The 19815-nt window shown below is 41.2% G+C and overlaps 1 protein-coding gene across 2 annotated transcripts in view; it reads left to right on the plus strand.

Annotated features, from left to right (window-relative positions):
* Nucleotides 1–4196: 4196 nt before the first annotated feature.
* The window catches only part of FER (FER tyrosine kinase), a 144131-nt gene continuing 128512 nt past the window's right edge, over nt 4197–19815 (plus strand). For both annotated transcript variants that reach the window (XR_014025096.1, XM_081317517.1), the window contains exons 1-2: nt 4197–4251; nt 17135–17232. The gene's annotated coding sequence lies outside the window, so the exon portion shown is untranslated. The remainder of the gene's footprint in view (nt 4252–17134; nt 17233–19815) is intronic.

Raw genomic sequence — 19815 nt, forward strand, 5'->3', positions numbered from 1 at the left:
CTCCGTCGGTGGGCTCTAGGACTCCTATTTTGACAAGGCGGTCCAGTTCGTCCTCAATCTTCTGTTTGAGGGCGAACGGGACCCTTCGTGCCCGTATCCTTATGGGTGGCACCTCCGGCTTCAGTTTAAGTGTGATTGGGGGCCCTGTGTAAGTTCCTAGGGAGCCATCAAAGACGTCTGCAAATTGTTTGCAGACGTCTTCAAGGCTTGCGGCCTGTATTTTGTTGATGCCTGTTAGTTTTATGCCTAGTGCTTTGAACCAGTCCAAACCGATTAGGTTGGACCTGTTCTCTTGGGTCACTAGGACGTTAAGGGGTCCTCGGAATTTTTTGAATTCCACGAAGATTTTAGCTCGGCCCTTCAGGGGTATTGGGGACTTCTGGTAGTCCGCTAGGATCACCTGGGGTGGTTTTAAGGGGATCTGTTTTCGGCATTTTTGGCAAATTTCTCTGAAGGTTTGCCCAGAAATTAGGGTGACTGCGGAGCCGGAGTTTACCTCCAGTTCGCACGGTAGCCCTTGTAACTTGGCTTTGATTTTGACCTTAGGGGTTAGACTGTGGCTCCCCCCCTCCTTCCTTCTTATCTATGACCTGTACTAGGTGTCTGGGGGGCTTGGCCCTTGGGCTAGGCTGGGGTGTCATACCTGGGGACGTTGCCTCGACCTCGTGGAGCTCTCCGCGGTTGCGGCTTCTGCATGCTGTTTTTATGTGGCCCGATTTGCCACAGTTGTGGCACCTGGCGTTCCTGAACCTGCAGGAGGATCTGATGTGGTTTCCTCCACAGCTTGCGCAGGCGGTTCGGGGTTCCCGGTTGTTGTTTTTGGGTCTTGCCCCTTCTCTGTTTTCGGCTTTCCGTGTTTGGAGCTTTTTGAATCGGCGGTGGATGGCGTCCACGTCGGTGAGGTCTTCTAGCTCTCCCTGGTCCCTGGGGACTATTTCCCCCTGGTTCACGGCCCCGGTTTGACCGTTTTCGACCTTGGCGAAATCTTCAGAGTGGGTATTTTCGTATGCCTGAATCTCTCTAGTGACTTCAGCTAGATTCAGGGTTGGTTTCGCCATTATTTTTCTCTGGAGGTGCTCGTCTCTAAGACCGATAACCAGCTGGTCCCTTATCCGGTCCTCCAGGTCCGGAAAGTGACACCATCTGGCAGCTTGCCTTACTCCCGCTACGAAGTCGGCTGCCGTTTCCCCGGGTCTTTAGCGTCGCTTCGCGAACTGGACTCTCCAGTAGATCTCGGAATGCGTCGGCATGTAGTGTTTGCTGAGCTTTTCGGTGAGCTCAGCATAGGTTACTTGCGCGACCGGTTCCGGGCTGCATAGACCGACGGCTACATCGTACACCGCGGTCCCGCTCAGGTATAAGAGAGCTGCTGCCTTAGCCCGGTCATCAGTTATTTTGCTAACCAGCAGGAACCCCTCAACTTGGCCTAGGTGTGATTCCCAGCGCTCGGGAAATCGAGTGTCGAATTCTCGTATCTGACCGAAAGCTGCCATACTGTCTCGGTTTTCCGCTCGGCTTGCTTGAGGTGGAAGTTACAACTTCCAAGTGACCAGCTCTGAGCCTCCAGAAGGATGCCTTCCTAAGCTCAGTGACTTCAGCTTAGCAAGCCGATCCCATCCTCGTCGCCAGTGGAATATACATGGGTCAAGGATCACGCGAAGACAGCAGGCTCAGCTACTCAGATTTATTGAAGTACACATACTAGGCAAAACAGTGGGGGTTTGACTCCCTTATATAGCCCGCTGTCAGTTGGCTCCACCAATCCGGAACCTGTCTTCTCCCGCTTGTCGGTTTGGGCCAATCGGCTGCGTCGGGTTTGACAGCCCGGGTCCGCGTGTGGAGCTGTCAAACGTTGCGCCTGCGTGGTCACTCTCGGCAATTTGACAGCTGTCAAATTGCCGCGTGTTTTACTGTCAGCGGCGATTTACCTCACGTAGCGTTTAAACAATTGATTCATAACTTGTTAGACATAACTATTAAACGTAACAGTTGATAACATAACATTAACAGTTGAATACATCTCAAAGAGCCTCAGTGGCTGCCCTTTCCCAGGCTACCACTAAGGCATCTGCCGAGCTGTGAGTGAAGGAGGCAGGTGGGGACCCCAGCGCTGCCTGGAACCTCTCGGGATCCATTAAGCGTCTGGGGCAGTACCATCTAATTGGTTCCACGCACCCACGGCGGGGGGTGGCAAAACGGAAGACCAGCCGCAGGAGATGATGATCGGTCCATGACAGGGGCATAACAATTGGGAAACCCCCACCAAGATCATCTAACCACCGTCCAGATAAGAAAACTAGGTCAAGGGTGTGGCCTCCCTCATGAGTCGGTCCCGAAATTACTTGCGTCAGGTCCATGGCCGTCATGGAAGCCATGAACTCCCGAGCCAACTCAGATGATCCTCCCAGAGATGGTAGATTGAAGTCCCCCAAAACTATAAGTTTCGGGAACTCAATCACCAACCCAGAGAGGACATCGAGAAGCTCAGGCAGGGCTGCTGCTGCGTGACTAGGCGAAAGGTACACCAGCCGCAAGCCCAACTGCGCACCAGGGCCGCATCTCAAAAAGAGAGACTCACACCCGACTTTCTGGGGAACGGTGGCCTCCCGCGGGCACAAGGTCTCCCTCATAACAACAGCCACTCCCCCACCCCTACCCTGAGCCCGAGGCCGGTGTAGCACCCGGAAACCTGGTGGGCAAAGATCAACCAGAGGAATACCGCCCTCTGGGCCTGGTAGAATGAAGGCTATTGCTAAGCACATTGGTTTGTGCTTAAATTGTAAGCTGCCCTGAGTCTTCGGAGAAGGGTGGGATATAAATAGGATTAAAATAAAAAAATAAAAATAAATAAATACATTTGGAAGTGGCTCAGGCTAATTTGCTTAAGTATAAGATGGAAGAGAGGTATATTTACAATCACAAGTGTTGTTGTTACCAACATTAGTAAAACGAATTTTAGCCTCCTTTGGCATAATAGTGGCAAGCAGTCCTTGTTTCAACTGCTCTAGAGCAGGGAGATCCTTAGTAGGGCACTATGAATGTGCCCTGATAATCCAATTAAAAGTAAAGTACTTTAATTCTCATAGTTATCTTTAACAGTAAAAATAAGACCCCAGATTAAACAAATCTGGATAAATTTGCAACTATGTATGTATGTATATCTCTTTAAAAGGGACGCGGTGGCTCAGTGGGTTAGGACGCTGAGCTTGTCGATCAGAAGGTCGGCAGTTTGGCGGGTCGAATCCCGAGTGCCGCGTAACAGAGTGAGCGCCTGTTACTCGTCCCAGCTTCTGCCAACCTAGCAGTTCGAAAGCACGTAAAAATGCAAGTAGAAAAATAGGGACCACTACGGTGGGAAGGTAACAGTGTTCCGTGCGCCTTTGGCGTCTAGTCATGCCGGCCACATGACCACGGAGACGTCCTTGGACAAGCGCTGGCTCTTCGGCTTTGAAACGGAGATGAGCACCGGCCCCTAGAGTCGGAAACGACTAGCACGCATGTGCGGGGGAACCTTTACCTTATATCTCTTTAAAAGCCTTCATATGTACTTCACATTTTAACAGGGGTGCTGTATTACAATAGGCTTGTCAAGAAGCCCCAACTATTGCAGAATCGTGGAGGTTATGACAAAGTTGAGGGTAAGGTAGTTTACAGTTTAATTTGCAGCTACGGTTTGGTTGAAAAGTGAAGCCTGTGAAGCCGTATACACAGACTAACCCATTCCAATCTACAAGGGCTTTTTGAAAGATTCAGCGCATTTATATTGAGACACAAAGGGGCTACCGCTGAATTCAGATAAGCCTTATACAGCATACCACAAACTTTGGAAGAAACTCCACTGCTGAGCATGAGCTACACCCGTCTCCGTCCTTCTGCCCCCCACGTCCCCCACGTCCCACTAGCGTTTTCCTTGCAGAACCACTAAAACCAGTTCTCCTTACTAAAGGAAAGGAAATCAAATCAAACCCCACTCGTCGGCCCACCCCATCCACGCGATTCAGCCAATAGCCTTTCCGCTCTGAAGCCCGAGACCACCACTTTCGCCTCCATTCATTGGTTTACCGACCAGCTGCCTCTCCTCTCGCCGAGAGGGCTGGAATGACGTGCCGATTGGCTCCCGCGGTGAGCTGCTCCGGAGCCGATTGGTTGTCGGCGGCGGGAGAAGCAAGCAAGGATTCGCTGTGGCGCCCGCCCGTGACATAGGCGGGGCGGGCGGCAGGCGTATTTTGGTGGAGGGGCTCAGCTTGCCAGGTAGGTGAGCGTCGCGCTCGGGGCTTGTGGTGCCGCCGGTGGGGCTTTGTGCTTGGCCAAGGCTGGGCGGGCGAAGGGTGCGCAGCAGGGGCCTGGGTCCCCTTCAAAGGGTGCCAGGCTTGGGAGAGGCGAGGCGCCTAGGCCGGACGAGTGGGTGGGGGCGGCGCCGGCGCCGGGATTGCTTTCGAGGATAAAGGAAGGAAGCCAGGCAAAAGGGAGGCGCTGCTGCTGCTGCTGTTGCTGCGGCGCCCAGCAACGGGTCTCCTTCGGGCAGCCGAGTGCTGCCCAGACGAGCCCCCCCCCCCCCCGATCATGTTGGGGAGGAGGCGGTCTGGCGTTCCCTGCTCGGCCAGCGTCCCTGGGCCGGCCGCTCTCCTGCCTCCTCCGCTGGCCAGTCGTCCCCGTTCCTCGACCAGGTCACTTCGGAAGTGAGGTGATAGGAACGGGGGCTTGGGACTCTCTGAGATGGGATTTTCGGGCTTTCGACTTTCACGGGTTTCCAAGCTCCCTCGCCGTCTCTTGTCTTTCTGCTGATCGTCTGGTTTCCCTGCTCGTCGTCACCCACCATAGCTGGCTTTAGGCACATCACTGACGCTTCAAAGGTGTTGGTGGCAAGATTGTCTGTATGAAGAGACTCGGATTCCTTTTCACTAGTTTGGCCCACTGGAAGTTAGAAGGTTGGAAGAAAGTAGAAGGTTCTTTTATATAATTTTTTATATACGTATAATTTGTATATGTAAACGTTGCTGTATTGCTCCAGCAGCTGTTTCACTTGCCAAAGATGTAGTCGAAATCTCTTTTTGGGGGGGGATACGAAAGAAAAAAAAAATCCATGTGCGCATTATGAAGTTACACAGACAAGCTGTATTAAATTACTTTTGCTTGGGTACAATAGTAGAAGCTTGGAATTATTTAAAAACCCAAATTTTCAAGGTTCCCCAAGAGGCCAGTATATATTGAAGGAGGCAGTCTTATTGTTCATATTGCAATACTTGGCCTAACATTACTTCTTAATGGTTGGATTTTATAAATTGGGTGAATAAATGTAGAGTATCAGCTATTAGGTATTATTAGTTATCCATGGAGCTTTATGCAGTTGGTATTGCTACAAAAATGAGGGTGAGGTGGGAGAAGGAAGAGGGATGCTGCTTTAAACTGTGTGGGTCCTCAAATGTGTTTTCTGGGTATGTACTGCAGCTGTGTAGTCAAACATCTGATCCCTGAAAAAGCAGCTGCATGACCCTACATGACATTGTCATTAATATAACCAGTGCTTTTTTTGTAAAAGAAAAAGGTGCCGGAACTCACACATGTCATACAACCTGCCTTGCGTACCTACCCTACAAGGTTCCATCCAAAAAAGGTGCTGGAACTCCGTTCTGAGTGTTCTATGAGAAAAAAAGCCCTGAATATAACAGTCATTTAATTATTAAGATATATTTTATTTCAGCAATAAACATTTTCTATTTATTAGAGTTTGGAGGAATAAATGTTGAATCTTGTACTGGCTTCATGAAAAAGTATAGAAAAATCTTTACTGCATGAGATTAGAGTCAATTGATTAGTAAATATTATGTTATAAAAACTTTCAGGTCAATCCCTAGCAACTTTATGAAGTCTAGCAGAATTGATGTCTGAGACTTCATCAATGAATACAACATTGAACTAAATGGGATGATTGTTGATTGGAGCTGATTAGATATCTTCATACATTTTAATTTTTGGAATTATCTTTGCACAACACATAAGAATCTTAGAAGAAAACCATAATGTAAAAAGTGGGCTTTTGCTGCCAATTTTATTTAAGGTGTCATCCCTTATAATCAGCTTGAGGGGTAAAAAGATTTTAGCACCTAAATGGGATTTCCTAGATTATAGAAATATGTACATCATAACCTTAAATTATTGAATTATGCAAACTTGTATGTGTAGATCCAGCTGTATAATCATATGGGAATAGAATTAAGAATTAAAACAGAATATCACAATGTAAGGGTTTTCTCCTTTTTAAACACATTTCTTTTCCTTATCTTAAAACTTTCTCAAAATATTGTACAAAATTTATTCCCATTTGTTTTGTATATTCATATGCATTTTAATGATATCTCTTTCCATGGCTGCAGGGGTATATGTGCATAACTTTAACTTGTTCTGCTTTCCAAGGTAGTCCTTGGTTAACCACCACTTGTTCAGCAACAGTTCAAAGTTATGATTAAGCTGAACATGTGGTTATGATTGATGACATCATGATCTGGACTCTTGGGAACTGGCTCACAATTACAGCGGTTGCAGTGTTCAGCAATCAAGTGATCACAATTTGCAATCTGCCCTGCTAGCTTTACACAAGCAAAGTCAATGGGGAAGCTAGCAGAGAAGATTGCAAGTTACTTGAATAAGTTTGCCCTACCTGTGAACCTTTTCCAAGCCTCTCTTCACTTTTGCTGTACTTCCCCAGTCACTTGCACATCAGAAAGAGCACCACTGCACCTCCCTGGTGACCCATGAACCCCTTGTCATCTCTTCCATCTGGCAGCAGCCACTCCAAGCCCCACTGTCCCTGTGCCATTCTAAATAGGTAGATGATAGAATTGCTTCCTGAATTTTATATGCTCAGTAATTAAGGTGATAATTACTGCTGTATAGTGAGAAATCATGCATTTTAATTTACTTTGTTTAGCAACAGAATTTATATTCTGGTTTCAAATCTTTAGGGAAAATGTGGTTTTAGATCAATGTCAACCTATCCAAAAAATCTGGAAGACAGACCAGGGCAGGCAACAATTCATGGAAAGTGAAAGACCTTTTTTTGCCTGAGAGCGTGATTTCAAGAAGAGAACACATTGATTTAAATGTATAACTGTTAGATCAGTGAACAACTAATTTCAATTTAATCTTTTTAATGAATGAGTCCTGAGAATTGCCACCTATGCTTTTGTCTAAATTAAAATGATAATTTAATAACTGAAGACCCTTTTGTAAGTTAGCTTAGTGCCTTCCAACATACTTCCCTATTGTATGTTAAGTCATAATACAGTTGTTTGGAATCTGAGAAAATGTGTTTTAAGAACCATTTAGTCTTAATATCAAGGGTGGGTTACAAGCTGTATTAAGTCACAGTGTTTGTAATTGGTTGAATAAACCATTGCAATTGGACTGATAGCATTTCAATAAATTATACATGGTAATATACAAATTTCAGCCTAATATATGTAACTTTCATGATATCAGTTAGTCTCAGTGCTTTAGTGAATACACAATTATAGGAATATATCAAAGCAAACCATTTTCTTTCAAGTAAGTAAAAATATTCACAGACACTTGTATTGGCTCTTGTTACTCTTAATTATGTAATATACAACACTTAAATCTCTTGGGTAGTTTAGAAAGCCAAGCCAGGAGAAGAACACACATTTTTCTGAGTGCATCTTCTCTTCCCAGTTTAGCATTAAGTTGTTTGGGGCTATACTCAGTTTTCTTGCTGGAAATTATTGGTTAAGACAAAATGAGAAAATTAGCTATTTAGAGACATTGTTAACCAAATACTTCTTGATTTTAATTATAGATTAGACACCACATGCTTTGGGTCACTTTTTCAGAGATTTCCTTACCTAAATAGTAACCAGAGGCAGGCAAAAAAAAAATCAAGGGAAATGGGAGCAACTTCTGATCTCCTGTTGGCATTCCCACTTAATTTCCTTGTGGGAAACTCTCAGTGAGTGGCAGAAATTTTCTTTCTTCCCTTCTCTCATTTTCCTTCTGTTCCCAACAGGGAGATATGTGGCTGCTGTTAAGTGGGAGAAGGGAGTGAGGGATTGTACTAATGGCTGGGAACATTGAAAATGAAAATTATGTGACTACAGCAGCACGGTATGGCACTGAAGCAGCAGTTGCTGCAACTTTCCCAAATGTTATTCCCTCCATAGAAATGGATTCCAGCATTTTGTAAATAGTCCATTTGAGGTACATTGGTTGAAACTGGCAGAAGGCTCCATTTCTCAAGTGCCCCATTCCAGGCATATGGAGCTTGCAAACTCTGTATGCCTGAAATGGGGTGCTTGAAAAATGGAGCCTTCTCTGTTGGGATAAAAAAATTTTTGGCACCTATGGAGTGCTTCCAAACATGGGGACTGGCTGTGTTTGGAAGCACTCTATAGGAGCTAAAAGACTATCCCAATGGAGATCTGGCAGAGACTGCAAGCTCCGTATGCTGGAAATGAGGCGCTTGAGAAACGGAGCCTTCTGCCAGATCTCCATTGGGATAAAAAAAATGTTTCCGCACCTATGGAGTGCTTCCAAACGCAGGGACTGGCTGCGTTTGAAAATGCTCTACAGGAGCTAAAAGACTATCCCAACGGAGATCTGGCAGAAGACTGCAAGCTCTCTATGCCTGGAATGGGGTGCTTGGAAAACACCGCATTCCTTTCTGTGCAGTCACCCAGGGTGCTTCAAAATGCAGGGAATCCCTGAGTTTTGAATAGCCCCACCAGAGCACAAACACTCCACAATCCACAATGCCAAACCCTAAACCCCACCATACTCCAGGGCATCCACAATGCCAAATCTTAACCCTCACCCCAGGGCAACTACATTCCTTCCCTAACTTCCTTTCCAGCTCTGTTCTCCGTATGCAGAGCAACAAAAGAAGTTTATGGGACTAAAAAAGATCAATCTGACCTTTCAACTTCTCGTGAAAAAAAAAGATCTCGCAAAGTTGGAATGTCTGGTTGAACTTTTTTTTTTTTACCGGTAGTCCCACAAGCTTCTTTTGTTGCCCTGCATGCAGTGGCGGAGAACAGACCTGGAAAGGAGGTTAGTGAAGGGAGGTTTTAGGAAAGCGAGGGGAGACGGGGAAGGATCTGCTCTGGCCTCCGCTGCCTAACTCCACCAGTATCAGGGCTCAGAGGCTTGTTTTCACCAGGAAAAACCCCATTTCCCAAGCCCCTTTCTGGCAAAAACGGAGCCAAAGCGCGCCTCTTATTGAGAGCAATCCTGTGAAAAGGATGACAAAGGACAGCACAGGATTTCTGAAAATGAAATCCTTAAAGTGTGGAATTCTCTGCCAAATAATTTTAAGTCAGTGAAAGCACTTGGGATTGCTTTCCTTACTTTGTTTGGATCATCTTATGCTGTGAGCAGCTGTTTTCAGGTTTGAATTATATCAAATCTGACACCAGAAATAGACTAACAGATGACCTGAGTGTTGCATGTGTTGCCCTCAAACTTAACAAAGTATGAGCCAAGGTTGTACAAATTATCAGCAGGCATACAACATCAAAAATCACATTAATTGTTCAAAAGCATGCCAAATGCAAACTTTTACCTTTCAATAAAAGTTGTTTGTATCATTGAAAGCTTTGTTATTGTGTTTTTCTTTTAAGACAAAAGATGTTAATATGTGAGTTTTTTCTAAACTAAAACCTCAGTATTCAGGTTAAATTGCTGTGTTGGAAATTTGCAATAAATAAGTGGGGTTTGGGTTGCAGTTTGGGCACTTGGTTTCTAAAAGGCACTCGGTTTCTAAAAGGTTTGCCATCACTGCTCTAGACTGTTTAGGCTATGAAAGTTAACACTACACTATATATATGGAAAGCAGGGGATTACTAATTCAAATCTTTCAGTATGGACATAATGGGATCCTGGTATGAGCACTGAAAGGGACGTGGTGGCTCAGTGGGTTAGGACGCTGAGCTTGTCGATCAGAAGGTCGGCAGTTTGGTGGGTCGAATCTCGAGTGCCGTGTAACAGAGTGAGCACCTGTTACTCGTCCCAGCTTCTGCCAACCTAGCAGTTCGAAAGCACATTAAAATGCAAGTAGAAAAATAGGGACCACTACGGTGGGAAGGTAACAGCATTCCGTGCGCCTTTGGCGTCTAGTCATGCCAGCCACATGACCACGGAGATGTCCTCGGACAAGCGCTTTGAAACAGAGATAAGCACTGGCCCCTAGAGTTGGAAACGACTAGCACGCATGTGCGGGGGAACCTTTACCTTTATGAGCACTGAATAACAACCTATCTGCTACATTTTCATCAACTCAGATTACCTCAAAAGCTGGAAACTGTACAAGCTGCAACAGTGAAATTGCAAAGCCTGGGCTACTAATATGCAAATTGACCAACTTAAGAATAATTGCAGTTGATGTGCAACTTGCATCTTGTACTCACTTGCTTTATAGGACTTTTATAGGGTTTTTAGAATGAGATTCTTATTAAGTTGACACTGGTGTAAGGGATTGCATGGTACTGATTTTTTTTTCTAGTGAGAAGGGAGCACACAAATTATTGTTAAATAACAATGAAACTATATTCTTGGCCATAGTTGCTCCTAAGAACCTAACAGACAAAATTAAAGAGCATTTCTGGGCTTCAGACTTGGTCATTCAAACAGAATACAGTTCCACCAGTCCCATATATTGTCTAGATTTGATTTCAGCCGTGTTTCCCCCCCTTATCTAACCATTACTGAACCTAGATGTATTCAAGAGAACTGAAAGCTTCCTTAGAATTCAATATCACAGATTATTATTATTTGTTAAATTTATTTGCCACCTGTGTAGCTGTGGGGCTACTTTAGGTGGCCTACAGCAATAAAAAGGAAGAAATGAAGAGTGTAAAGTGAAACAATAGAACAATAAAACAATGTAAAGGAACACAGTGAATACATCAATATGATAAAAGATCGTTAGGTAGATGAATAGAATTCTTATTAGCAAATTGGTAGGATTCTTGTAATTAAGTAAATGTGTAGATAGAAACTCAACAAAGTAATAAGGAAAATTTGGCTAATTGAGCCCATTGCTTTCTACCAAATCATTCAAAGGTGAGCTCAGAGGATGGGGTAAATTCCATTTTGCAAGGTAGAATCATTTTCTATTGTCCTTTAGATTTGATTCTCTTTGATGACTATCAAGGAAGATTATTGAGAACTAGAATGCTCTACCATCTCTTGTAGAAGGCTAGAGGTAGTAGTGAACATTCTTGTCCTTTTATCTTCCAGGTTTCTGCCCTTGGACAAAAAATAAATCAATTATCTTTCCTCATTAATGGTCTGCTTTTCTTTCTAAATAAAGAGCTTAAATATTTTTTTAAAAATATTTTCTGATATAATAAGTCTGTTCAGAGATAAGGTTATATTGATTGCATATGACTGCAACCATGCAATTTTTTTTGGCAGCTCGTTGAAACTATTCAAAGCTAAGCCAATAATAGCTCAACTTCTTTATAGTGCCCAGCTGGGCCCCTTTTCCAACTTTGCACTATTAGAATGTGTTAATTCCAAATTTTGAAGGTCAGCTCTTCAAGTTCCAAAAGTTGAGGCCAGAGTTTAAATGTTCATACTGAACTTTCACTCTGGCACAGTGTCATGCTCTCCCATCAATTGTTCTTGAAGGCAAATACAGGAAAATTCCCTACAGATGTCTCTGTAGTAGTACAAGCACTGGAGGAGCACAGGCTCTGTTGTTTCTACTGTATATGCCCAGAGTCACAGGGCATACAGAATATATATAATTTTTTGACTTTCATGTATTTTATTGTTTTAGCTTTTAAAAATATTACCTGTTTATATTCTTCGCCTCCATGCTGGTCTATTACTCTCAACAAAAGTTTCGTTTATTCTTACCTTTCTGTTGTCAGTGTTGTCTAGGTGTAATATTTTTAAGGAAATTTGTCTTACGACTTTTTGTTTGCTTGTTATTAGTTTATTATATGAAAAATTATTCAACAAATAAGCCTTCAATCTTTTCAGAGACTTTGGAACATTCCACTTGAAATCTTTCCTATTGTTCTTTTTAAAGGAGAAGAGTAGGCGAATTGGTTAACTCTGGTACAAACCAGTATGTATGTATCCAGAAATAAATCCTACTGAGTACATTGGGGCTTATTTATTAAATACTTATTGGTTAGATTTGTATCTTCAATACCTTTTCCCTTTAGCAACCAGTCTTTGAATATCTGTTATTTCAGAATAATAGTCTTTGGTGTGTCATGTTATTCCATTCAAAATAAAGCATTTTATTTCAGTTTTTATTTCCCCAGACTTACATTAATAATTCTTCCAGGTGACTTTCAACTCTAGAGTAGAAGGGAAGAAATTCAAAGTTATCTCCCTTCCCTTTCATGTCCAAACAGATGATCTGACATTGTTCACCCAAATGTAATTATTAGATGTCTGTATTTCCTGGCATAAAAAAAGTCTGTGAATAAGAACAAAGAAATTAGTTGGAATAATTCTAGCAAGAGGAGTGGGGGGAAAAATGAATTTCAGAAATTGTAATTCTCTCTTCCTCTTCTTTACTATTTTGTAAACTTCTAAATCTGCTGGTAAAAATGCCAAATCCTGTCTGAACATCTGGTTAACTGTGTGACCAACCATAATAATAAGAAAATGTTACTTTCAACATTATTTTAGTATGTGCATTTAGCAATAAGAGCTGTTTCATTAGAGAGTAATTAGAGTGTTTTGTTCGGTTTTATTTTCTTTATGTATGACAAAACTGTATTTTTGGAATTCATATCTATGCCTATATACCTATATATACTTGAGAATAAATAATATTGAAAACAATGATATTTACTTTTGAATAAACTACATGTTTATATTTTTATTTATTTAATTTTATTCTTTACCTTTACTCTCAGGTGTTAATCTAAACAGATAAAAATATCCCCTGTGCTTATATACCTCAAGTGTTCTGCTGTGAAGAGAATCTTACAAGTAACCTTGTCAACATTAATGAGCAAAATGTTGGAGAAATAAATGTCTTCACTGTCCTAATTTCAGATCACACCCAACTGCTGAAAGTTTAAAAAAAATCTGGAAAGGTGATCTGTTTTCCCTTGCAGTTGTAAACAGCATTAGTCAGTGCCTCTAAGTACTGCAGTTATTTCATCATGTACATTTAGAGATAAGAGCTGCTTCATTAGATAGTAATTAAAGTGTTTTGTTCAGTTTTATTTTCTTTTTAAGCTTCAGTTTGTAGGTAGATAAATAAGGTACAATTTTGGCTTTTAGTTTACAGTGGAGCTCTTACTCATTTCCTCTTGTAATAGATAAAATGAAGCTACCGAATTAGAGAAGGACATGAGAAATTGAAAGGATAATTTAAACGTAGAGCTAAGTAAAAACTTTTTTTTTAAAGCTAGAGTTCAGGAGATTTAGCTAGAATAAATCCTGGATTTTTATATATTTTTACTGGCCACTAGGGATGATTAAAAGAAAAAAAAGTCATATGCAGAATACAATAACCTCTTTAAATGTAAAGGGGAAAGAGTTGCAATCAGATTCATTTATTTATTTATTAAATTTATTTGCTGCCCATCTCACCATGGGGCTACTCTGGGTGGCTTACAACAGTAAAAATGGAAAAAAATGATGAAAAATGTATATATAATAAAAGCAAAGCAATAAATCAGTAAAAATAATAAAAGAAAAATAATATGAAATTTTAAAAGATGCGCTAAGGGGTATCAGGAAGCGCATGGTGAGGTGAATTCAGCTTATTAGTCCACTAGCCGCCTCTTGTGTGGTACTCCCTTTTTGGATCCCTAGGTCAACTGGTAGAGTCAGGTCTTCAAGCCCTTGAAGAAGAATAAAAGGGCAGGGGCAAACCTCACCCCAGGGGCCAGAGTGTTCCAGAGGGGTTGGTGCTACAACAGAGAAGGCTTTTCTTCTGAATCCTGCCTGTCAGAGTTCCTTGTCTGACGGGATCCCCAGCAGGCTTCCTCTGCTGGCAGGAGTAGGGTGGGCTTGTCTTAAAGGGGTGAGATGCTTCATCAAGTAATCTGGACCCATGCCATGGAGGGCTTAAGGTCAAAGTCAACACCTTGAACTGCACCCAGAAGCAAACCAGAAGCTAGTATATCTCATAAAACATTGGTGTTGTATGGGCCATTCTACAGATCCCAAAGATTGCTTGTACTAATTGTAGTTTCCAAATACATTTCAAGAGTAGCCCCTTGTAAAGCACATTACAATAATCCAGACGAGAGATGACTTGGGCTTGAGTGACTGAGTGCAGGGAGTCCTGATCCAGGAAAGTCCGCAGATGGTGCACAAATTAAAGATGTGCAAAGGCTGTCCTAGCCACTACCACCAGCTGGTCTTTGATCAGGAGTCCTGGGTCCAGGAGAACCCTTAAGTTGTGAGTTGGGTCTGAATGGGATAGTGCAACCCTGTCCAGAGCTAAAGATGTCAAAGATCTGAGTCTGGAAGCTCCATGCACCCAATGCAATGGAGTGACACCCAAAGCCTCTCAGTTTGTAGAAATGGTTACCAGCAACAAATTCCTGGGCATGCATTTAACAAGTAGGCTGGCTTGGTCACTCAGCAGTGAGATACTGGTGAAGTGGGCACAGCAGCACCTGCATTTTTTGCGTCACATGAGAAAAGCACATCTTCCTTCCCCTGTCCTTACCACTTTCTACAGAGAGATGATTGAGAGCATCCTGTCATACAGCATCACAGTCTGGTTTGGAAGCATCACTGCTTCAGACAGGAAGGTGGTGCAGAGAGTGGTGAGGATGGGTGAAAAGATTATTTACAGTTCACTCCCTTCCATCCATGACATAATACGTAAGCATTGCTTGAGCAGGGTCCGTAAGATTGTTGGGGACACTACTTATCCTCTTCACGACTTGTTTTCCTTGTTACCTTCTGGGAGGAGGCTTTGTGGTAGCAGAACATCCAGATTCAGTCACAGTTTTGTTCCATACAGTATTAACCTTGGGAACTCTTAAGCTTCCTCCTTCTGTAATATATTCAAGATGGACAGTGATTAATATTTTTATGTTACTTATATATAAGGATGTAGGTCTATACATATGTTATATATAGTATGTTTAAATGTATGTTATGTATATGTACTTTGAGAACAAGCAACTAAATTTCATTTTTAATGTGCGCCATTGTGCCCACAGTTAAAAATGACAATAAAGGTTATCTGTCTGTCTGTCTGTCTATCTTCCATCCATCCATCCATCCATCCATCCATCCATCCATCCATCCATCTATCTTGCTAGGGTTCAGTTGTAGCCCATTGGCCCCCATCCAGCTCTGCAGTCTCCAGACACTGTGAGAGGATAGTAACAGCATCACTTGGATCACTAGGTGCGGAGATACAAGTTGAGTGTCATCAGTATACTTATGATATCTGAACCCATTGTGATTGATGATCTCACCCAGTGGCTTTATTTAGATGTTAGTCAGGAGTGGGCAGAGTATTAAGCCCTGAAACACACCGTAAGAGAGCAATCAGGGGCTGGGTCTGTCACTCCATATCAACACTGATTGGGCTCAGCCTTGGAGAAAGGAGCCAAACCAGCTGAGAACCATGTTGCTCAGCACAAACTCTGCAGCTGGCCAAAGGGTTACCATGGTCAATGTATTGAAGGCCACTAAGCAGTCAAGGAGAGCCAAGATTGTTCTACCAATATTCTGTTCTAACCAGAGGTCATCCACAAGTGCAACAATGCAATCTGTCCTATAGCCAGGCCTGAAACCTGACTTAAATGCAATCTTTTAACAGAATAACCATCACAGAACTCAGTGGAGGTACTGTACCTCCAAGTAAATAGGTTTGAGCTGCATATCCCAACCATTTTTCACAACATACACACTACAACCTCTCAAGTGAATTCCTAAATCTTGTTTTGACTAGATAAAAAAGCCATTCTTCTCCTAACTCTGTCTCCCCTTTATCTATTAGAAATTTGACATGTTACTTTGAATGATGGGTCAATTTGTAGTAATTCTAAAATGATCATAGTTCATAATATTTGAAGTTATTAGCAATCTATTACTTTCTGAGGTTGATAGTTCAGAAAATATTACCCTTAGATGAGAAAGGGGAAGCAGAAAGAGGAAACTAGGTCTGCATGTTAACTCAGAAAGGGAAAATCAATAGATTCTATGTACCCATCACACATGTGCTTCAATAAGATCATTGTGCTTTCATAATACAAGTCTGTATCTATTCAAGAGTAAGTCTTACTGATTTCATAAAATGCATTGGGTATAGTCTAAGTTTTGATAATACCTATGTATTCAGGAATAATGTATTGGAGATTTATACAAATATGGACACTTGGTATTTTTCTACATGCCATCAGGGTATAATTTTATTTATGCTTTTTACTCTCTTAATGTAGAATTTTAGTGTAATGTTAATGACTTTGCCCTTAAAGAGTAGATCACAAAAGTATTGCCACAGAATTTAATATATTTGTGTCCCATCAAGTCAATGTCAACTGTGACAATGTCAGTGTCATCTAGTGATCACACATAGATGAATATTGGATGTTATGTCCCTAACCTGATCTTCCAATGTTGCACCTATTGCTGCTGTAATTGTAATTGCTGTAATTGTAATAATTCACTTTGCTGCTGGTTTTCTCCTTTTTCTCTTTCCTTCCATCTTTCCCAGCACTGTAGGCCTCAACTTACAACCATTCTTTTAGTGCTTTCAAAGTTACAATGGCACTGAAAAAAGTGATTTATGACTGTTTTCCACACTTACTATAGCAGCATTCCCATGGTCATATGACCAAAATTTGAATGCTTGGCACATTTATGACAGTTCTAGTGTTCCAGGGTCAAGTGACCACCTTTTACGACCTTCTGACAATCAGTGGGAAAGCCAGATTCACTTAACAGCTGTCTTACTACCTTAACAACTGCAGTGACTCACTTAACAATTGTGGCAAGAAAAAATGGGACAAAACTCACTTAGCAAATGTTTTGCTTAGCAACATAAATTTTGGACTCAATTGTGGTCGTAGGTCAAGAACTACCTATACATCATACTATGTATCAGGATCTCATAATATTCAAGACCTGTGACATTGCATGGTTTGTCAACTGGATCATATAACATTTTTTTTTGCAGAATTTAATAAAGTAAGAAAATCTGGAAGTGCTAAGTTAGAAACCAGGGGTGTGAACATTGGAAAGGAAAGGCTATCGGAACAATACTTTTTATAAAAGGTATGGTATATTTTGACTTTCTATTATCGATTTTACTTAGAGAATATGATTTTCATTGAAATTTATAGAATGTTTTGTCTAGGGCACATTTACCCACATATGTTTATAAATATGTGGCTTCTCCAGAAAACCTTTTAGAATGTGTCATGACTATCAGTGTTATTTTTACTTTGAGTTCTGTCTTTTTGTTCTGTAAAATCTTTCAGTATTTTTATCACCTCATACATGTATGAATCTTGCTAATAAAGGTATTTACAGCCCACTTACATTCTTTTATGAGCAGTTATTCTGTATAAAACAATAACACATTGTAAATATTGGCATAGTAAGGAATATGATTAATTGCAATTCTGGCATTGTTCTAATCTAAACAATGTAATGCACTTATAATTCAATTATCACTCTGTGTTCAAATGAAAACAACTGTTAGTCAAATAATTACATTTGATACATATTTGTATAGAGTGTGTGTATCTGTATATAATACTCAGAATTATCATTGATGGTCTTAAATCAGTAATGACATTTAAGAAGAAAGCATCTTTCACAGTAATGTCAATCTGAGACCTATTAACTAAAAATTGTTCATCAAAATAATGTTTGGAACACTAATCTTTAATTCCTTTTTAATCATTGCAATGCAACAATATAATTTTTATGGATTCAGAGCCAAGTTGTTTGGGGCTGACAGGATACTGTTAGAAAAACCATCCAGCACCATGGAATGTATAGTATGGTTTAAACCTTTCTCATAACCAGGTGCTTCTATGCAGTATTTTGGAACTACTCAAAACTCAAACCTATTTCAGAATTTTGCAAAAGTCTGAGAACCAGCAGAATTGGAAAGATCAACTTTACAAATAACCATCTTGTCTTTATCAGAAGAATTTTGACCACAGATCTTGCAGTTCCAAGTTCGAATAAAAATGTAGGGAGAAGAGCCACCAAAATGAATTTTATTAGATTAGCACAATAAATAGACTGTAGTTTTAATGCAAATAAGTTGCAAGTTTTTGTTTGCATGTAGTTTGGGCTGTCTGGCTTCAAATCAGTTATATGACTTTAATTTTGATCAGCTTTAGGAGCGCAGTGGCTCACATGGTTAGCGTGCTGGTTTGGAGGTTAGCAAGCCCACGTTCGAGACCTGAATCTGCTGCATAGCGAGGTGAGCTCCCATCATTTGCTCCAGCTCCTTGATGAGGACATTAAAAGAGCCCCAAGGGGTGTGCTCCAGGCAACAGTGATGTCACTGGCTAATCCTTTCAATGTGGAGGCACCTTAAAGTGGGTCTCTGACATGAACGGGATGGAGACGGGCTTTTATCTTGGTTTTGATAAGAATATTGTCATTTTGTTGTCATGCTATTTTACAAATATGTTAATATGTTAGGTTTAATTCATTTTACTGGTGGGGGAATTTAGTATTGTAAACCGTCATGAATTGATTGTGCAGTGACACAAATCGGATTCTAAGTTGAGAATTTTTCCCACCACCCATTTAGAAGAACCATAGCACTGCACAAAAAGCTTGCTTTTACCAGTAGATAGTCAGTAGAAAAATCAGAATCAATTCTGTTAATTTTCTAGATCTATAAAGAAATCCAAGCAATTACTGTAAAAGAACTCTTTTAAAAGAAGCATTTCATATAGTTAACTTCATGATATCTTTGCTAAAAATTGTCTTCTAAAAGCTTACAGGCAATTCAAAATATATTTTATGTGTTCAGGTATGGTTGCTTTCTGGAGCACTTCCTGATGCCATCTTATAACAGTGGTTGGGTTAATATATTACACTAAATCAGGCTGGTTTTAGATACTTCTCAACTTAAGACCACAGTGGAATTGTTGTAAGTTGAAGCTTACAACGACTGGGCTTGATCTTGTTAAGCAAATCATGTGGTTGTTAAGTGAATCCAGTATGTTCAATGGGCATTTTTTTGCCAGAAGCCAACAAAAAAATGCCACTAACCAGCAAAAACAGTTACAAATTATGATAACATGACGATGGAACACTGCAACCATCGTAAATGAGAGCAAGTTGTCAAGTGTCCAACGTGTGATTATGTGACCACAAAGGGGGAGGGGGCTGTGGCAGACATAACTTTGAGGATGGGTCATTTTGTCTGGTCATGACTTCAAATTATTATTAAGCAACTGTTGTAAGTCAAGGACTACCAGTAATTGGTTAAGCAACAGTTGTTTGTCTATCATTTGCATACAGTACTATTTGGCTCTGCATGATTGCTAAGGAAACTATATTATGTATTAAAATAGCTTGTAAACTAACTACTGAGCCCCTACAATACAAAGATTCTCCATTGTAAAGCCCTTCCAGTCAGATCTGATGATGAAGAAAGAGACTTGATCTTTTATTTCCTGGTTAGTTCACTCTATTGCTTTGTGAATGAAAAAGGGAATGTTTCTCTATTCTCTATAATTGTCCTTAGGTCTTCTTTGGGAATGCTTATGTAACAAAATGCACAGCCAATTTGGTGCTGGACTACAAACAAGGCACTGTGAGTTCTGGGCCTCCCTTAGACATGAAAGCCAGCTGGGAATCTTCAGACCAGTCACTTTCTTTCAA

The sequence above is a fragment of the Vipera berus genome (assembly GCF_964194415.1).
Source record: "Vipera berus genome assembly, chromosome: 2".
Classification (NCBI taxonomy): domain Eukaryota; kingdom Metazoa; phylum Chordata; class Lepidosauria; order Squamata; family Viperidae; genus Vipera; species Vipera berus.